Source organism: Metopolophium dirhodum, chromosome 5, assembly GCF_019925205.1.
Source record: "Metopolophium dirhodum isolate CAU chromosome 5, ASM1992520v1, whole genome shotgun sequence".
NCBI classification, from domain to species: Eukaryota; Metazoa; Arthropoda; class Insecta; order Hemiptera; family Aphididae; genus Metopolophium; species Metopolophium dirhodum.
Window position 1 is genome coordinate 15,626,352 of NC_083564.1, and position 23,262 is coordinate 15,649,613.

Sequence of the window (23,262 nt, forward strand, 5' to 3'; positions counted from 1 at the left end):
ATAAAAAATAAAATGGCACTAAAATGTATTTTATTATAGGTACGCTGATATCTAGTTTAGATAATTTATAAATTATTAATCTCACAACAATGAGGCACTTTTGTAAAAGAGAGCCTTTGTAAGTGAGACGTAATACATATCTCTCAACGTAAATATATTATTCTAAGTTTAGAAGAAAAGTTTATCTTCCACCGATCTTTTACCGACCGAAAAAATCTGTCGAATCGGAAATGAGCGTAAACGACTTACAGTAGTTCTGAGGCATTATCATAAGTGTGAATTGTATAATATGCGTAGCATTTTATTTGAAAAAACATGCAAATTGGCTGACCTTTTGTTGAAAGTGACATTCCTTAATTGCATCCATCCGTTAGATATTGCTTCGGCAGTTTGTTTCAAAAAGGTTACTCTCCTTTTATATTAGCCCAGCCACGATGGAATCGTTACATAAAGGGAAGCCTAATGTCGTTATAATCTCCCGTTAATAATTATTGACATTTTGTGTGAGACCTATTGATTATAATGATTATATATTATAATGATTATATATTTTTTTCATAAAAATCCAATACTTAAATTATTGGTAATAATTTATTTTCAAAAAACTATTGCATTGTACTTTTATATTATACCTGACAAAATTAATGTGTTGCTATAACCACCTAAAAGCTACAAAATAAAAAATACGACAGTAAAAGTAAATTTGTTTTTTGAAGTATCGGTACATTAAGTTAATTTACTAAAATTTTTTTAATTGCTGTAAATTTAACATTGAAAACGCTGAGAAACATATTTTATGTTTTAATATTTACAAGACGTTTTCATTGTGTGTTGCTTAACTACAAAGACTTAAAAACTTACAATCTAATTTTAGTATTATATAGTTTATATTGTTTTATTTCATGAATACATTTTCTGAAAAGTTAGAATCCTTCAAATACACTGTTCTTGCCATGACAAATGTTGTTTGAGCAAATTCATGTTTGTTATCTTATATATTTATATCATTAATTTATACGATGTTTGCTTATATATATTATAAATATATATATATATATATATATATATACATTTCATTGGTAAAATATATCAGCGAAAAGATCTTGAAACAAAATAAATAATCATTAAAAATGTTATCTAAATTAATTTTATCTTAATTTTTTTGCTCCATATATTTTCCTGAAAAAATCCCAAAAAAACTCTTCGAGAGACAATATACCAGGGACCTCCTAAAGTGATAAAATAAAAAAACCCTAGTTGGGTGGAAATGCTGGTTGGCTGCTCGTTTAAACTAATTTTAAATTGTTAAGACACCTCTTCTTCATCTTATTTTCTTATTATACTTTTGTATGGACTATAAATGCATTTTTTAATAAAAAAAATTATAAAAACACCACTAAGACAATAATCATGTTAAATCAACAATCAATATGTATCATAGTTTAAATTCATATTATTAGTACTATTATAGTTATTATTTTCAAAAAAACCGATTATTTCAAAATCTATATTTTATAAAAATGATAATAAAATTATATTTATTTTTTAATTAATTGATTACATTTATATGAAAATGTAGGACAACAATTTTAGTCACTGATTGAAAAGATTTTTAAAACTTTCAGAGAAATAAGAAAAATAATTGCACTTCTGGGAAATATGTAAAATATAAAATGTAGATCAAAATTTATAACAAAAATGACGTATTTATCCACAACAACGATGAAAAGTTTGAAATTGCTAGTTGATAGGAAAGTGGATCTTGTTGGAACTAATTGGGTAGAGTTACACCGATAACAAAAATCAATTTTGTCAAAAATCAATTTTGTGTAAAAATTACCGTTTTTCTTTAATTGTTGTTTTGTTTTTCCCTGCTTTTTGAAAACTATTGAAAATTTTAAGAAAATCGAGGTAATGTTACTGCCGAAACGGTGATGACAGACACAAAAAAATTAAAAATTAAAAATTAAAAACTAAAAAAAAATACATATCGTTGTAAAATCAACACCGTTCAGAATCAAAAAATTAATGTTTTTTATACCTAGATCATTCTTAAATATTTGTTACATATGTAATTATGTAATTATTATAAATTTACAATAACTTCATAGTCTATAGACTGTAATCCAACTCAGTATAAATTAATTTTATACCTTTATGATTAGGTACAGTTATAAAAAGAATATTTTCTTGAGGCTCGTGAATAGACTATATTGTATCTGAGTTCCATGTTCACTTGATTTAATGTCTATGACTTAGAATAGAACTAGTTCTGTAACTTGAACATATTACTTCTTTACACATTTGAATACAATTTGAAAATTTAAATTATTAAATCATAATTTTTAGAAAATAAATTATATGTATTTTAATATTTAAATTACAATTGGAAACTGATAATAGATAATAATTGGTTTTGTAATAACTAATAAGTCTATAACATTGGAATTCCGTAACAATATAATACAATATTATAATTTAAATCTGACAATTGTAAAATATGGTTTTAGTTTAAATAAACATATTAAAATTAAACTAATTATATTTCAATACGTAATTTCATATAATATTTATTTGGTGAATTAAATCATAAGTGAAATACATACAATGATTTTCAATTAGTCCAATAGTTAATTTAATCAACAATTGCTATCAACTCTATTACGTTTATAATTGAAGTGGTATTGGTATAGAATATAGATGATAAAATGATATTTCCTTTTAAAGATAACTACATTTTATGTTTTTTTACTAGCGTTTAATTTAGTTAAGATTTCAGTAATTCTTATTTATAAAGTCACATTATCTAACATGATTGTAAACAAAAACATAAAAAACTAAGTTAACATTAATTTAAATTTAATATATTAATTATATTATGTCATAATTTTTTATTAAATACCTACTTGAGTTTAAACATGAATAAATTTATTTGTTAAAAATTGTATCCTTTTTAACTATACGTCTTATGTCCTTAAGTATAGTCAATTTGTGTGTCATATAATAAATAATTTAACATGCTTTATGTGACACATATATATTTTATTATGTATACGGATTACGGGCATTAGACTAATTATTTAAAAAAAAAATATATACATCCTATAACTTATTAAATATTGTAAGAAGTGTAAGTTAATGCTAATTTTTCCTAAAAAAAAAAAGATTTTAATCAAGTTTTACAATAATAATATAAACTACAACTTACTTTTATATAATATGATTTACCTAATCTAATGTATTATGTAATGATCATCATCCAACCGTTTTTATGGTACTTTTTTTTTTTTTTTTTTTTTTATTGGGTAACCCGCGGCAACATAGGCCATTGGGTGTGGGGAGGGCACTGTAGGTTTTATATTGGGTAGGTTGGTACACGTGTGTGTTGTGTTTGGCAGAATTTCTAATGGGGCACCCGTAGGTTTCTGCCGTGCCCCGGGGTGGGGGGATGGCGGCACTTGTTCTCCGGACACCGTGACTTGCACGGAGAAAAATGCCGCCCAGTGGTCGAGGATCGAACTCGGACCGGCTGTGCCGAATCCGTCGCGTTAGACCACTCGGCCACCTCGTCCCCCTTTTTATGGTACTATTAAATAGACATTTCAATAATAGCTATTTTTATTTGATTAAAATGCTAGGAATTTATTATGTTGAAAATGTGTTAATATACAATTTATAAACATTAGATATAACGATTTAAATTAATATATGGAATAATATATTATAGTGTGTACTGTATAACTACACTCTAGATTAAGGTTTTTAGAAATTTATTGTTTGTTTTGACTTTAAAAAATATCCATACCACAAAATTATGTTTAGTTTATTTTATGTTGTTTGTGTATAAAAGCTAGTTTAAAAATAAAATTTTCTTGGAATAGTCTTGTGTATATGAACATGTTTGTAAAATATTTTGTGTTTTTGATATAAAAAAAGCATGCATTTTTGATTTTTAAATTATATAGTTTAATTTCTTAGCTCAGTATTTGCTTTAATCAAGTATGTACATCTAGAAACCTAGAACCATAACGTAATTGAATCATGGATTTTTTTTCTTTTACGAATATACTTTTTTTTAAGTTAAATATTTTAACAATATAATTATATTGATTTGTATTCACTATTAAAAATAATACTGCATACTTTCATAAATATTCGTTCGTACTTACTATATTGTGACAATAAAATTTAAAACTTTATTATTCATTAAATTATTTTAATTATTTCAATGATGTTTTATCGTCTGGGGACGTATTTATTGGTTTTTCTAAAATATATTATGTCAACGTAGATTTAACATATTATTATGGTGGTAACATCATACAACCAGTATAATTATTATTATTACCATAGATATCATGTAGTATGCACGACTTGTGATCTCATAGCTTTTACTGAAATCAAACACACTATCTTAGTGGGCGTTATAATCTAATTAGATACCATCTATTCTATGCGTAACTTCATTTATTAGTAGATATATATTATTAATTACTATGCATTGTACGGGAGTGCTTACGATAGACACGAGTGATGTTATAATAATTATAAAACAGGTAGGTATTATTTTAATTTTAATTTTTCAAGTTATAAAATAATAGATGAATTTAACAACCAAATTTTAGGTAAATATTTTTTGTAATGATTTAATTGACTTTACGTCTGAACAAGTAATTTAATTCATCGAACATTTGTTTTTATAATAATATCATACTCTATGCGCATAAATAAAAAAAAATTTTTTTATTAAATATAAATTTGCTATATTTTAGTTAATTATTATCTATTATAGAAGCAAAAAAAAAATTGGTAAAGAAATTACAGCACTAAAGGAGTTCATATTATTAACATAGGTTACATTGGTTCGTATTAACTTAATGAAACTCATCAAACAATTGTATTTCCGTTCTTATAATATAACTATACCTATGATAACTACATTTAAATTTTGATGATTTTGAAAAGTTCATAAATAAAATGTATTTTAATTATTGTCAAATTGGCTTCGAATTGAATCTAATATTCTAAAATAATGTTTACAATCGCATTTTTAATAAATAAAAATTCACAATTACGATATAGTTCTAATAATTGATTAGTTCTGAATCCAAGAATTAGATTTACATCATTAATAAACATTTTTATTTTTTCAAGTTACATTAAATTATTTTATTTCATTAATTTTTGAGAGTATTATATATATATTATAAAAACAAACACACCCAGAGTGATTTTTTAAACATAATGTTCGCTTCTTTTTATGTTGTAACCATGCATTATTCAAATTCTGATTTTTGGAATTTTTAAGTGTAATTAAAAGCAATATTTTCAAGAACTTAGATTTTTCATAACAATTAAAAAGTATCCTGTGATGATACCAGCATTGGTTTTTCAATTGAGAACCCAAATGGTATTTTGTAAATTGTGAATTATATGGTTATTCTGGAAATATTAACGTATATTATTATAATTGAAATTATAATGGCAAATTGTTGAGAGGTTATTTTACTTCAAACATAATAGTCTATGACGTTCTTTATGAATTATTATAGTTAAGTACTCAAAATAAAATGATTGATAGTTATAACTACTTAGTCAAATATAATACTCATACAATTATTTTATATTACAAAATTTCAAAATACTTACGGATTAATATTGCACCCAATAATTTTAAAAACAAAAGTAAGTAGTATCCTTTTAATAGCCAATTATACTTAGTATTATAAAGTAGAATAACTCAGAAATATTTCGTCAAAATGTCGATTACAACACGTCAAAATGTTCAGAAAAATCATTATTTAATAAATCCAATATTGGTATCCCCTCAGGATATTCCTTATTAAATGTTGATAAAAATCTAAGTCACACACGTATTTCAATCCAACCGTATTCCCCCTCCCCCTCCTTACAAACAACTAATGACCATAGTTTCCGGGCTTAACATCAATAAAAAAAAAATAAAAAAAAACAAACAAATATTCAATAATGTCCTCTTTAACTACACATAAAATTACAAACATCATAATTTGAATATATGCATGGTTATTAAACATTAAAATGGAGTGAATATCCTTAAAAAATCACTTTATATAATATTATGTAGACCAATGGTTTTTTTTTCTATTAATGGTATGCAATACTATGAACAATACTGTATTATCGTAATTTATGCCATTTAGTTTAGTGCAAGTATGTCATTACTAGTGTTTTGTGCACAGCATTTCTTGTTAAATAATGCATCGTTATTGTTACGAAAAGCGGCAGTTCTATAATGTTTAAATTCAATTTCGTATTTTTTTCCCCAAATCAAACTACATGACAACCTATCAATAATTTATTCTGTTATACTGTCATATATTATTTAATATTGAAGTCCAATATTAAAATGTATTTTGGTCAAATATAAAAATAATGACGTATTAATATGAATATTTTATTGAATATTTTCAATTATAAATTGTAATAGTGTACAATATACTAAATATGTAAATGTTTAAACAGATTTTGTGTACACATAACTATATGACATTGCCGACTAAATTAATTAAATTAGTTGCATAAATAGTTAAACTATATCAGTGTATATAAGTATAATATTTTATGAAAGGCAATGTGTGTATAAATTAATTTTATTGTGGTTATAGAGTATAGACTAAAAAACAATTTGACCGTTTATGACGGAAATCCCAGTGATGTTTTTTAGAGATGCCTGTAAGACTTGACTTTAAAACTATTCTTTGAACTTTTTTCTTTATATTTGTGTTAATGACTTGTCATATCCAATATAATATTATAAATTGATCATTGTTTCCCATGGTAATAAAGTAAGATAGGCACACAGCTCGTTTAATATAACGATTCTTATACATCTTAACATTATATTATATTACCTACTATTTCGCAAAATCAAACCACTAAATATATTATTTAGAAACGATATTATATTTATATATTATTTTTTTAATTCGATAATATTATAATAATATACTAGACCGACATACTGACCTAACTGAAAGTACTTGACCGAAATGCTAGAGGATTTGTGGTAGATGACTTCTTATAACAAACATTTCCACTAAATTTTTATTACGACACGACTCCTTCAATTGCAACAATCCCTGTAAAAATATAATTGAATAAACATATTATTTGTATCGTAAATAAGTTTGTAAAATAAATTTGAATTCATCACAATCATACGCTGATGCTGGCGTTACATGGTATAAAACGTTGTCTATCTCTATACGTATATTAAATTAAACGTACCTAATAAAACCATAATCCTTGATTACACGTATATTATAATGTATATTATTTTTGCGTCGATTAATTAGCGAATACAATACAAACTTATTTTTCAAAACTATACATCAGAGAATTTTTTTTTAGATTTAACTTGATCTTTCGCTACAAAATATGATATTTTTAAAAGTGATATAGAGTTTTTAATTTTTATATAATGTATATACTATACATTTTTCTCCCACTTTCATCATGGACATCCTACAGGAAAATAAAACTTCTCCAAACAGAACAATTTGTTTACCTAATATTTCACATCACATAATATTCAGTAGGTACCTAATCACTAATCAGTAATGAAATAAAAATACATAGGTATAATGAACTAAATAAGCACATAATCACATACGTTGTATAGTGATAAAATATTATATTATATTATGTTCACGGGTCTTTCTAAAATGTACACAATAAAATTGAAGTGAATCACTTTAGAAGTGTATGTAATAATCCCCAAATTGTTTGTTCAATTAAAATCCTAGTACACAGTTATATTATTACAATCGGAAATGTAAATGATTTGATAATCAATGAAATTATACGAGTTAAATTTTCAGTGACCTACTGAGCTCTAGTTCCACGTGTAAAATGTGTAATGGATATTTAAAAATACCAAATCATAATTTTACTATACAAATTATATTTAAGAGGATGTGATACCCGCATGTGTTGTCTCCATCTTACAAGTGCGTAACATAGCAAATTATATGCAAAGCAGAACACGTGTTAGCTTAAACATTAGAGTAAATTGACTTCTTATAAAACCAAAAGGTAAGATTATTATCTAGACAACCTCATAGGCTTTTTATTATATTTTAATTTTTAAGCGAGTTAATAGTACTTTAAGATGTATAAACAGTTTACAATTTTAAAATACTCATAGCTCGCTTTAAAATTAAAATATAATAAAAAGCCTATGAGGTTGTCTGGATGATAATCTTACCTTAAGATTTTATAAGAGGTCAATTTACTCTAATTTTTAAATTAACGGAGCTACACGTGTTTTTCTGAGTGTTAAATTTACTATGTTATGCACTTGTAAGACAACACATGTGAGCATCACGTCCTCTTAATTAATTAATTTATATGTCATCTGTCATCTATTTTTATCGAAAAGATATCGAACACACATAAACACATTTTTTTCCTTCATATAAAATACCTAAAATATACCAACATAATCGTACGTGTTTAAGCCAGTCTTATTGATTTCTTTTTTAAACGGATTTTTTTTTTTTTTTAGTGTAGTAAGCTTATATTTTAGCGTAGATCCAATTTTGTTCATGTCTGTCAAAATACGTTCTTCTATAAAACGAATAGTGTAACTCATTTTTTTTTTTTAAATTGGCAATAGACCTATAGAAGTCTTTTTTATATTATACTTAAGATCTATAAGTAGGTATAACGATATCTGAGGCAGTTATAGTAGTATTTTCGTGTGAGGTGACATATTTTCCACACCGCTTGCGTGTATACGTAAAAAAAATGTAGGTTATAAAAGAAGAAACAAAGTTATCATTCATAAATAAAAAAATAGTTATTTTGTTCTGTCGGGCGAGTAAAGAAAACAAAATAGAATTAATTGAATTCGTCTAATTTTATTTGGTTTCATTATTATTTTTTATTTTTTATTATGATTTGTCGAAAATATGACGTGGGTACTTTCTTATGTGTAACAAAAGAACCGCATCCATAACGGCGGCATAATAGATTCATTATTATAGTATCATGAAAATTTCACTGTAGCAAAACCGAATAAATACGTAACGGTTACCCCGTTGTCACGCAATTCGAAAATCGCGTATTCGATGACGTTGATCGGTATTATTTGTTTAATAAACAGTAGTCACGCGTGTCCTCACGGTTGGTTGGCACGTATTATTGTCATCGTAACATAATAATATTCCCATCTTAATATATTAAAATATTCTTTTTTCAACGCCAGCGCGAGGGATACCGTTCGAAAGCCACCAACACATCGATGTACCGAAATTGCATACACATCGCGCCGTCCTATGGATATCAACATAATAATAATATTTTTTAGAAAAAAACAAACTATACACGGGGAATAAAAGTTACCTACCTGTACAACAATGTTATTTTTTTCTTGACAGAGTCGGGACAAGTCGTGTACAATATGTCAGATGCAGTTTGTTTTATAAATTATTTCAATCAATATGGTATTTATTTGTAATGGTAAATTATTATAAATATTACAGTTTATACTCAATATTTATCGCGTTTAATGTTTAAAGTAATAAAGGTAATATTATGAATAATGATCGTTTTTTAGTAACTCTTATATATACTCTTAGGTATTTCAAATATATAAATAAATACTCAACGCGTTTGATTTATTTACCACATAAACAATTTAAGATATTTTCGAAAATAATACTTTTTTTTATAAGATTCAAAAATCAAGATCCTCCGTTTTTTTGATGATGGATATAAATAAATATTACAATATAATTATAACAATTGTATTACGAACTAAATCAAAACATTTAATAACTCGACGAAAGATGTGAAATTTCGCGTTATTATTGTTATAGATCTTAATATGTTAATAACTGAACTATTTCTACACGTAATTTCGAAAATATAGTAACGTAATAATACAATATAATCTTAAAGATATGATAACATATGTTACTAAAATATGGTTTTATGAAAGTAATAAATAGATTTTAATAACTAACACGTATTCCTTGAACAAGTTTCTATTGTTTAATGAGTTTTTAATAAATTAATTTAAACGAAAGCCATATTATAATATTAAACCGAATATAAATGCCTAATACCAAATATATTGTTATTTCAATCACTACATTTTTGCTAAAATATATTCCAACTTATACTATCAACATGTGATATTATAATGATATTCACACATTTACTCTTTCGTTTGTACTAATAAAGCAAACTAGCAATATTCATTACAGATTTTTGAAGAAATAGAAATTCCAACTTTTCACAGAATTATTTGCTGTAAGCTTATAAATCTATGCAAATTTGAGAAGACTATAATGTCAGCACATTTCCCTAATAAAGCTAAATGCGAATGATTTTGCATAATATTTAATACCTATTTATTTGATTTGTATATAGGAAATAACTGAATATTTAACATAATTATACAATTTGTACCGTTGTAAATAAACCACACCAACGTAATGTCGAAATATACACATTAACTATATATAGTAGTTAACGCTATCACGTTTCAGTTAAAATCAACTGATTGCACATATTTATCACTGGCATTACTGTAGGTAAAAAAATAGATCGTTAATTTTCACTTCCCATTAGAATTTAACAATATTCTACACGATAGGTATTTATTATAAATCATAACACCAAAGTATAATACAATAATGACTTATTTTTGTCATCAGAGATAATAAACTATGCTAATATATACGATTTCATAGTACATAGATAGGTACGTATTATAATATATTTAATAACTATGACGGTTAAATGAGTGAATTGATAAAAAAAATTATTTACAAAGAATGTCCATGATTATGATGTTAAACCGTGTAGCAATATAATGGATTTTTTTATTTGTCAAAACTTAAAATTAAACTTTATGACATTTCATCTCTACTTTATAGTAGATTTCAAAATGACGTCATTTTTTTCATGTTGCTTTTGTAACAAACTTTGGTACATTTGTTAAGTACAAATTGTAACATAAAACGATATATGAAATCATTTTTGAATAAAAAATAAATTTCTTTAGAGTTGGGGTGACAGGCGAGTGACCCAGACGTTACTCTGGCACCCCGTCTGGAAAAACCTATTTCCTGGAAAAGTAATGCGTACATTAAAACATTTGTTTTTTTTTTTTTTTTGTTACAAGTTATAACATAATAATATTACCTATATATACAAATATTAGGTTATTTTTAATAAAATTTTTTTTTAAGTTTTCACATTGAGGCTATGGTAAACTGAGTATATTATTATATGGTATTTAATAAAGTTGTTATACAAAAAAATTAAAACTACAAAATTCAATTGATTGAGCATTGAAATGAAATTATAAATATTTAAATTAAAAAAAATTAAAACAAGAGATTGTTTTCACATCCATTATTTACATTTCATTTATACTACGCACCAGCCATGTAAACTATAAATACTTTTTAGTGTTAATTGTAGTTTTTCAATGCTGTTTGTTTTGAAAATGAAAACTTGATTTTTGCATTTTAATTCATTCAATGGATTCTATTATAAATGCTTATTTTATTATAATTGTTTTTAAACAATTGTTTTACAAATTCTTAAAAAAAAAATTATTTTTGTATCTGAATCCAGTTCAATATTGTACTTACACTTTATTAAACTATTCAAATAATTATTTCAAAATTGTTTTAATTATTTTTATAAAATTTAAAAGTTATGGCCCCTGTTGGATCACGTTATAAGAGAAGATACATTCAATATTAGGAACTATTGTTATTTTGAATTAAATATCTGTATATATCTGTTGATTGTAATCAAAAGCAGTATCTTACCTTTTTTTAGTAAGCTGAAAACTTATTTAATCAAAGTATAAATCTTTGACAGAGGTATGTTTTGTACAAACGAAATTTTCACTCCAATTATCTTCAAGCAAAACGTACGGGTTGACTAAAAATAATGATACCATTCGATTTCCATTAAATAGAACATAAGAAACCATGTAAAACAAAAGACATAAAACCCACGTTTCAGATTGCAAGCTGTGGTTACTCAGTTATTATTGTAGAAATGTTATAATCAATAAGATATGTGTATAAAAAAATGACAGTAATTAGAGAATGTTTGTAATGAACGTTTATACTGACCATATTTATTATTTATTCACAATCATTGTCATATTTAACAAAAATAAGGTTTAATTCTTATTATCTTTAGATATTATTTTTTACTATAACCATTCATGATCAATTTCACGTTTTAAGTACCTATTTAAAATTGAATACAAAAGATACAAATGGAATACTAAATTGTATTTAGTATTATTCATTTAGGTAGGTAACTAAAACAAATAATATTGAAACGCTGAATTTCAGGAACATATTCATGTGGTAAGGTAATCGATGAATAAAACATTTGGGTTTGGAATTGTAGATTAGCGGCAAACTACCTAAATGAATCAAATTCAAATTTAATTATAAATTAGTAGGTTATTTCATATTATTATAATAGCAGCATTTATCATTTTTTAAATGTTTGTTGGAATAAAATATCCAATCGTAATTTCTACTGAACTCGCTCTAAGATAAATTTCATTTCGGAAATAATATTATAACGTTACTTTTTAATATATTTTAATAATATTAAAAGCGTTTTACTGTTATGCTCTACAGTCTACAGTAATACATAATGTTACATTGGATTGTGCTTCAGCGTACGTTTCCAGGCGTATTTTCTTTGTAAATACAATTTCTCAAAAGCAAGATATTTGACCTAATGTGCTCGTAGAAACAACGAAAAGATATAATTATTATTAAAGTACGGAAAATTAGATTAGAATTTGTTTTCAAAAGGTTATGGTAAATATTACAAAGCACAACGTGCGGTGTAATAAAGGTTTGTAAATGTTGCATGTGTATAAAGTTAACACGGGTAGGTACATGAACGATTGGTACCTAGATGCCTGAAAAAGTAATTGTTTTTAACTTTTATCATAAACTTATTCGAACGCGGATTCCCGGGATTACTATTTCAAACTTAACGAATATTTGTGTACTTGTTACGATTTCTAAAAGTGCTGTACTTATACTTTGGCCATTGAACAATTTGTAATAAGAATACAATTGTTAACGAAATAAAAATATCGCATTTCAAATATTTCACGTAGACACAGTTATAACAGATCTCTGTGCGTAACAAAAGTTTAATTGAAAACACTGTTGTTGCCCCAATTTATTATAAAAGCATGTATATTTTTTTCCTAACTTAAGCATGACACTTTTCATATTTTTTATAATATAGTTCTATACGGAACTCCTATTGATAATATTTAAGTATTTGCGTTCAATAACTAATGAATATATTGCATATATTTTTCATAGAAAAAAAAGTACCTGTTTTATAGTATACCAATAAAGTATAACCATTGTATAGTATCCGTTTTTGTGTTTACTATCATGCCTATTATAATCAACGATAACGTTATAGGAAGCTGCGTAAGACAATTTGATATCCATCGGTATAGTATTGTATTATAGATTATAGTGGTTCAGCGAATAGCAATAATACATAATATTATTATCATCACAACGGCATTGTTTCAAAAGTATACCACTAAGAAGTGATCATCTTTTTGAGACGTTCGTTGATGTCCTTGCCGGAAAACGCTTGCAACTGACACGTTTTGCTAATCCTCACGGAGGGTATTAAATTATATCAAAGAGGACGGTTTCAGGTAAGCAGTAGACTATATTATAAGGCCTTTTGAATTTGTATTCAATATCATAAAAATGTGTGCTACGATATAATATAAATACCAGGAGTATAGGAGTTTTACAGGCAACTGTAAATTATTAGAATTTTCTCAAACTATAAAAATGTGCTTTATGCAGACTCCACGGTTAGACTTTGGCCAGAAAAAAAAACGATAAAGATATACAATGATATTGATTTTACGCAACCATCATGATCAGATGTTGTTGGGTACCATTAGTTATAGTGGCGTATACTTGTCTAGTAAATAATAGATCCTTTTTAAAATGTGTATTAATCATCAATTATTATTCGTACGTTTCTTTTATGATAACATTTAATGTTAAAGACCCTCGACGCTATAAAATTAAATATAATATATGAATGCACTAACTATACATAATGTATATTACATGAAAAATACCAATATACAAGATTTTAGTCTCCTATAAATCATCCGTATCTATAATATAATATATCTACAATATAAACTAACAAACAGAAAAAAAAACCAAAAAATGTTACGCAATAATATTATAATATTTTGATATTTGTAACACGTAAAATTAACAAAAAAAACACTAATTAAAAATGTATGGATGATTTTTTACGGTAAAATGCTAATGTATTGACCTTGCAAATGCGCTGATCGAATATTATAACTCTATATATTATATTCTATTATATTTTAAATTTTACAACACACAATATTCTCGTACAGCGGTATGCGTGTAGTGAATTTTTAAAACTTCACGTATCACTGCAGTAAATACATCACACTTCCATAATAGCTGTTTCGTTCCCATCGAGAGATTTTGTTTATTTTTACAACGCCAACCATACCATAACATATATTTTTAGTGCATAAAAGTATTTTCTATACACCCACTCAAAATATATAATAATGCACTATTATAAATAATGATTTGTGAAACATTTTATATTTATGGGTGTATTATAGTATATAGTGTGGGCAAGTGTATACTATACTTTAAATTTAATTTTGTTGTTTTTTTTTTTTTTTTTAACTTGTTGTAGAATGATAAAATACGTGCAATGGAGAGATTAATAATTTATACAAATATTATATTTTCAGTTTATTGTTACACGTGATATCAAATGTTAATTTTGACTATTCGATTGTATTTATACATGCCTATACGATGAAATTCAATATAATATTTTATAAACGATTGTTTTTTTCACCTCGCCATAACTGTGCGTGATTGGAATCTAAAATAAACTGTTAAACGATATGCATGTCTTAATCCTAAGATATAATGTACCTACACATCACACATATACTATAGGTACGCACTTAATACCCCAGCCAGACACATAATATTTTACGGCATCTGAACACTCTCTCTTTAATTGCTTTTCTTTCAATCTATAAAAACAAATTTTCTAGATTACCTAGATGGATGCGGTAGATATTTCTGAAGGTTAGGTAGTAAAATAAATTAAATGTATGAATAGCGTGTACGAAGTAGGTACTAAATACCATGAAATAACTTCATAAAATAAATCTTTTACTTATTTTGTGCAAAAATGTTTAGATTTTATTTACTCGCATTTCTTCCCCATTTCATTTTTATATCTTCCCTGTATATGTATACTTGATGGTTTAAGTTACGTTTTGAAACTTATATTAAATAAGTAGGTATTAAATACATTTCAAATATTTAACAAGGATAAGTATAGGCATATTCTCTATGAACATATATTTTACTTCAACCTTATATATTATTTTCTCATATGAAATAATGAACGACATATAACTCAATATATTATTATATGATATTCAATACGTAACAGACATATTTATTTGAAATAAAATATTCCATTTAAATCGTTATATTATATTATTTAAAATGTAGTATACATGTTTTTTTTTTTGGTCTAAAGCCCGAAAACTATGGCCATTAGCTATTGTAGGGGTTACGGTTGGTATGATTGGTACGGTTGGTTGGTAACACGTGTATTTGTGGCAAGGTTTTTGCCACTATGGACCCGGGTAGTCACCCATCCGGGAACTAGTAGCAGCGACCGTTGTTTACTCTCAATCACGTTGCGTGTTTGATTTCAGCCACTGTACCGCGTCGGGCCACAAAGTATAATATTATAATATTATAGAATGTAGTTACTTATATCAAATATTGTTATTATTTACTATATCTTTTAGATAGAGATAATTATAACTTAAAATAAATGAAAAATATATAATATCAAACCATCAAAAATCCATCAAAAAAAAAAAATCCGTTGTGACATTTTGATTTGTAGCTACGACCCTCATAATAGCTATACATATTTTAATGGAATTATTGTTCTAAACAATAAATTAATAAATTAAATTTTTTTGAGAAACGATTCAACGTTCTTTTGGCGTTTTCGTAATGTTCTGGGTGAATATTTACTCTATTCCATACAAAGTTGTAATGTATAGTATGTTCTATTTTCCATTCAATAAGTATTTGTCCTTTTCAGGTTTGTTTGTTCGTTCATACAGTTACATTTTTAACTTTATTTTTTTCAATCTATTCAACGTTTTACAGTACTCGTCGGTTGACATAGTAAAATTCCACCTTCAGCTCTTGTATAAACCTGATGGTGGTTTATTCTCAAAATGAAATCGGGTAATAATTTGTTCCAAATATAAGAAAACAATACTTGTTAGTTGCCCTTCTGTTTCATTTTATCATCAATTGAAGAAATGTACTCACGCGAAGTGTATTGTCAACCTCGGATCACATAAAATAATTATTATCCATAACGTTATTTTTCCAGCAAATTGTTTTTATATAACTAAGTATTATTTTGGGTATTGTGTTATAAACTTGAGTTGGACGAACATTATACATTATACATACTCAAGAATTAGTGTAAATACGACCAACACTGAAATATGGATAGTTGAGTAATGAACAATATCGAAAAAGTAAAAACATTTTTATCATCAATTTGATGTTTCTTACATAAAAAATATATATTTTTAACTCGAAACATACATAACACCGATTCATCTGGTTGATACCCAAGTTTCGGGAATTTCGGTAATCTCAATTTTAACTAGCATATATAATTATGCTTATTATTCTACGAACGCAGACTGTTTCGGAACATCTGTAACATAATTCGAATAGCGAATAAGGGACCGTTCGTGGAGAGAGTGAGTGGTCGTTCGGACGTGTCCACCATTTGCCCACGATCGTTTAATCCACCGATACCACTGTAACTATGGGTACCTGAAACCATGTATGTTTAGTTCGCAAAAGAGGATTCACTCATAGTTATTTGCAACAACATTATAATATATCTGTTGTACACCGAAACCTGGTTTTATTAACAACGAACCAGTGAATGCGCTGTAACCAAACTGCGTAATGTAGCCGAATATCTGAATGATATTATATTTTGGTGGATATTGAGTTATAGTTATTTATTATGAATTACCATAGTAACTAAAAGACTCAGGCAACAGTGTCATCTATACTCTACGCCTAACACCATCATAAGTACATAAAGCATAAAGCACATAAACTGACACTGGATAGTTCTTCATTACGTCTTCATTATAATATGTTAATGTAAATAAATATATAAATGTAATCATTTACTTATTGTACTACAAAATATGTACAGATTGTAATATTTTTGTAATATATTAATAATACATTATATATTTGAATAAACTTGTAAAATGAATATACCGGGTAAGTTCATACTTAAGTATAAAAACACAAACGCAATTAAAACATATTACGCAATACTAAAAAATATTAGGCAACCAACATTCATTAACGATTACACAACAATCTTTCCGAGAAGTCTGTACATTAAAACATGCCCATATACAGCTATAAAGAATTAATAAGATAAGAAATAATTACGCTACACAATTATATTATTACGCAACCGAGAATTACTCTGCACCAAAAAACTGCCTACAATATTCTTAACAACACATGCACACAAATACAAAACTTACTTAAATGCCAAAAACTATCGCCAAAACTTGGCACAAAGAAAAAATTACAATAGCACACATGAACACATAACCTAACGAAACAAATCCTTCGTGCAAATATCACTAAAAACCAACGATAACAGGCAAATTACAGCATAGACGCGAGCGCATACGCATTACATAACTCTCGCTCAAAGCAACAAAATATTAGTGCTAAAAAGCCATACAAAGGGAAAATAACACATAAACACATGACCAAACTAAGCGCATCTCTCATACAATTATTACTAAAACAACAATGACATATGAACAAAATATGGTATTTACTCAAGCACATAAGCAATTTACTACTACCAAAAATTACACAAAGGGAGAATAAAAATAGCAACAATATATCATAACGCAAATTAAAACAAAACCTCATAACAAATTCACTACAGCACTGACATACTTGAACCCACATATATATTATACTAACTTACTAAATCATAACTCCAAATATTTCATTCATCACTATACTAAGCAAGTAAGACTTGCACAACGGAAATACATACTCCATGAATACGCTCAATGTAACATTCACTTAAAATATTAATTTTAAAATACTATACAAGGGGACGATAATTACACTCACGAAAATATGAAATAACAAAACACTGTATCATTATAGACAGTGCCAAAAGACCAACAACAATGTGCAAAAATGACATAAAGCATACACACATGCGCACTATACGACATTTGGTCAAACGACATGAAATCACGGCCATAACTATGCGCAAAAAGAATAATAAGACAGCACATAACAAATGAAACATTTTTCTCATACCAATATTGTCAAAAAACCAACAACAATGTGCAAAAATGACATAAAACGTACACACATGCGCACTATACGATATTTGGTCAAACAGCATGAAATCACTGCTAAAACTATGCGCAAAAAGAACAATAAGATAATACCTAACGTGGGAAACACCCTCATCGTATCAAATTTGCTAAAAATCTAACGACAACATGTGAAAACACAACATAAATACGCGCACATGCGCAATTCACATAACGAACACGAGCAATCAACTCTGACGTTACGTAACAACAATAGAGTGGGGATAAGACAATCGCTTCCTTATATAAACGCCACGCACAGACAATAGCCTCAGTACAGTAGCACACTCGGCGCAACACGGCAACTCTACACAGATGACCACGTCAACAGCAAAACCATACAACACCAACCAGTTATTTTGACGCGAAATTAACCTCTCTTCACCAGTTAACTTAATATTGCGTTTGTTTTAATACCAGGTATGAACTCACTTTTGATATATTCACTTTACTATCCTACCATGAAAATACTATTGTTTCAATTCTTTATAAACCCAATAATCCTTCAATAATATTAAGCTATGTAGAAAAGACACCCATACATCCGTATTCAAACACCACGTTCCCAAAGATCCAATTTATATATAAATACACCTACAATGCACGTCAACCTATAAAAATATACACAAACTCCATTTGAAGTACTGCTTGTCAATTCGTTGTCTCTCCTAGACGTTGGGTTGCCAAAATATATTTGCAGTTTAGATCCCGAGCAAAGGACCGGGCAGGCTTATGCGCTGTACCGAAAGTCGAACAAAAAGAATCATCATAAGTACCACTTAAAGTAGGCAGACAAATGACATGACAAAAATATAATTTGTATAAATCGATGATGTCAGCAAGCAAATAATTATAAACCGACTCCTATTCTTTCCATAACACCAACTTCGCATCTTTAAACGAAAATACTCTTACGTGCTTTATTCAATCGCAAAGATGATGAGCCAACAGTGTGTAATATAGAAATGTATACTTAATTGCAATAGGATATTGTAGTGTAAATCGTAAAGTGTTAATAACGTCATCAACATCAGAAGGGTTATGAGTGTCAACTCCTAAATTCATACTTTGCATGCGATACCTACCAAAATAGGGAACCTATATGGTTCAAATTTCAAGTTTATCCCACTACGAGAAGAGCACCACAAAGCATTGCACTTTTTTCATTTCACAATTTTTTTTAACACCCATTCATACCTAAGACATTAATGTCAACATTCGAATACCATTTACCATTATTACTTAAGCCACCTAATAAAGAATCCAAATGTATGATATTGTAAGAAAAGTAACTGTGAAGTAATTAATTACGCTTACCTAATAATACTGATTTTAATGATTGTATGTTAAAATAAAAATAATGAACTATGTTTATAAATAAAATTCCATACATGTAAAATAAAGTAAACATTTTTAATACTTAATATACTTAATAATCAAGCTTTTTTAGCCAACAAATAAAGTTTTATTGACAATCATTGAAAAAAAGTAGGTCAGCGCATTTCGGTGGTGGATGTTTGTCCATTGTCCTTTCAGGCCTCGGACAGGATAGTGTAATTTTACTGTATTCGATTTGAATGCAATGGTTGCATTCGATAAAACATGATTCTGAGCGGACGAGGGAATCTCTTTTTTATTTAATTTTATTCGTTTCTATGGTGATAAACAAAGCGTTTTAAGAACAGCTTAAGAACAATTTATATAAATAGGTAATTTATATAATTATAATTATAATTTATAATTAGGAAATATCATAAAAATGAAAAACAAATATAAAATAAAAAAAAAAGTTCATAAGTCGCTCAAATGTTTTGAAAATTTTACCATGTCTAGGTAAGGCTAATATAAGTAAACAACCCGAATTACAACAAAGAAACTCCCAAAATTAAAATGTCTATAAATAGCTCAAAAAAAGCTAAAATTTTCCGAACTTTAAACCGTAAGAAACAAAATCTAAAAAACAACAAAAAATATCTCTTGTCATTTTTCATTTAAAGCAATATTTCTGGTAGAAAACGTCATCCGTAATTATTTAATATTATAAAATCGTGAAATCGTACGTTTTTTCTCCTCTAACCGCTTTTATTTCGAGTAGCGTTTCGAAAATCGAAAATGACCTAAAGTATCAGCTCAAGAACATTACCTTTCAGAAAAGATGCTATATTTGATACTTTTGAGCAAATTTAGAGGGAGAAAAAGTGTTTACAGAATAAAAAAGAAAAAGAAATAAACATCATTGTAAAACCATTACATACCTCGCTCCGCTCAGAATCTAAAAATTGCCTGTTAAAAATAAAGAAACACGTCTCTTTTCGTTTTAACGAAATTCAATGTCGTCGATCCATAATCGTTAAAAAACCCCGCGTACAATGACATAAGATACACCCTGTATATATATATATATATGTATAATATAATCGTTTCACCTGTTACGAATAATATCGTATAACATTTATAGTGACATAAAAATGTGTATGTTGATACACAACTGTAGACAAATATATAAAACAATAATATAGGCACCAACGGTATACATAATATTATACTTTATATTTGAATGTATTATTATACGTATGCATGGTATTATTATATGGCCCCAAAAGAAGTAAAATATTATCGAATAAAGTGGAGTTCATACCGAGAGAAACGGCGGAAGGAACCGTCATTGAATCGGTTTATTTTGTCCCCCTCCGACCGCTGCAGTGCCGTCGCCATATCTACTGTCGTTTGCGATGTACTGACTGCCATAGAACGCTTTCGAGAGATTTATCCGGTGCGAATCGCGCGTATCTCCGTGACTGTATTTAATTTACGAGACAACATAATACAACAACATTGTTGACGATTCTCGTTCGAATACCTACCAACGCCAGACACACATGAACCGTCTATAAACTGATCGCGAGACATAATAGTATTATTATTATTATCATCATCATCATCGTCGCGCCGACGTGACGACTGTGCGAACGGCTCGGAAACGGGCAATATTATTTTCATTTCGGTTCGTCATCGGATCGCAGTGAATACTAACCATACGTGTCTGGGCGGAGGCCTTCAAGGAATGAAAATAATCTAATATTATATTGGCTGAGTGCGTTAGAATTTAAGATTTGACCTTAGTTCAATAATATGTTTGCGGGTCTAAAACGCGTACCTACCATAATAATTATATGTTCTGAAGTTCCCTCTCCCGACTTTCGATCGTATTTTAATATGGTAATTTAACCATTTCAGATTTTTACCATGGGTAGCGTTAATATATTATAGTCCCTCTCCCTCTCCCCCCCCCCTCCGGAAATATAATGAATTTATGCTTATAAATTAAAGGCAGGCACACCATATTACATTATCAACAACTGTCACAAATAGCGCAAAACGTAGGTAGGCACTCGTCGAAATGCGTTGAACCTATTTCATATTCTCACGTAAATAGTTTTATTTACTCGTCTGTTTCTAATTGGATAATATTAGTACCTAAATAATTAAACATAAAACGTTAAAAATAAAAATAGAAAATAATACCATATAATAATTATATAATAATAAAATATAATATCAACACCTACAGGCTATAGTCACTATAGTCTGCCACTATTTACATATTATATCCTAAAATACATATACAGCATAATAATATATTCTAGCATTAAATATTATACAACTACAAAAGAAATGAATTGTAACTATGTTAACTGCTATAATATTATATTGTGAATTATGCTGTTCATTAAGAAACCATAAGACATATTTTTTAGGGAGTAATTGAATTAATTCATTGTATACCTACTAGTAAATAGTAAGTGCCACTACTTTCGTTATATTTGTTGAGCATTTTCCAACTTCAATATTGGGCTTAATTACAAATTATATTGTTTATCACCATTATTATAAATTACTCCTACTTTTTCGATTTGTATGAACAATAGGGTAAATAAAAGCTTATGTTCATAAGTATAGAAAATATTACTTCTTTGGAAATGTAATTAAATTACTCATTTTTACGTGGTTTGTTGATTTAGTAAATATATTGCTGGAATGTCTCATCGTGTTCTCCTTCATCAATGCATTTTTAAAAATTGTTTGAAATCAGAGTTTTGAAAATAAAAACCTACAATAAATAATTGGTATAGCATTTTTTAAATATTATTCAGCTATTTTAATAGTTTTAAGTATTCACAGAGTTATGAGTACACAAAGATAGTTAATTGATCAATATGACAAAACAAAATATTAAAAGTCAGATTTGAAAAAAATTGCATAAAAATAAGTAAATTGGAAATTGGAAAAAATGTCCAATGTGGCAACTCGTAGTGCTTATTTTTTTTCATTATTGAACTAAGTTAAACATTAATAATTATTGTGTTTCTAGCTGTCTGCGTCGTAAGATAAAAAATTCACTTCCGTACCAGTATATCACACTCCTTTTATAAAATACGATAGTAATAAGTTCATCCTTTAATAACTGTCTTTTAATGTTAAGTATATACGACACTCTGAAAACTGAGGATTCCTCATCCTCATATTTTATGGTTATTTCTTAGGCTTTTGATGTGTTGACTACCTATTTCCCCCAATGATTATGCTCACTATACCGTAGTTCTCTATTCTAGCAAAATGTACTACGCGTTCATTATTAACTCTCAGGAAACTTT

The 23,262-nt window shown here is 27.4% G+C and overlaps 1 protein-coding gene across 6 annotated transcripts in view; it reads right to left on the reverse strand.

The window, feature by feature from the left end:
• LOC132944813 (octopamine receptor) overlaps positions 1-23,262 on the reverse strand; it is a 93,419-nt gene that overhangs the window by 22,887 nt on the left and 47,270 nt on the right. For 2 of the 6 annotated variants that reach the window (XM_061014325.1, XM_061014323.1), the window contains one exon: positions 7,009-7,121. The exons of 2 other annotated variants lie outside the window; for them this stretch is intronic. The gene's annotated coding sequence lies outside the window, so the exon portion shown is untranslated. Of the gene's footprint in view, positions 1-7,008; positions 7,122-16,856; positions 16,970-21,245; positions 21,375-23,262 lie in introns of those variants that run through there. 2 more of the 6 variants (XM_061014326.1, XM_061014328.1) reach the window with 2 other exon arrangements.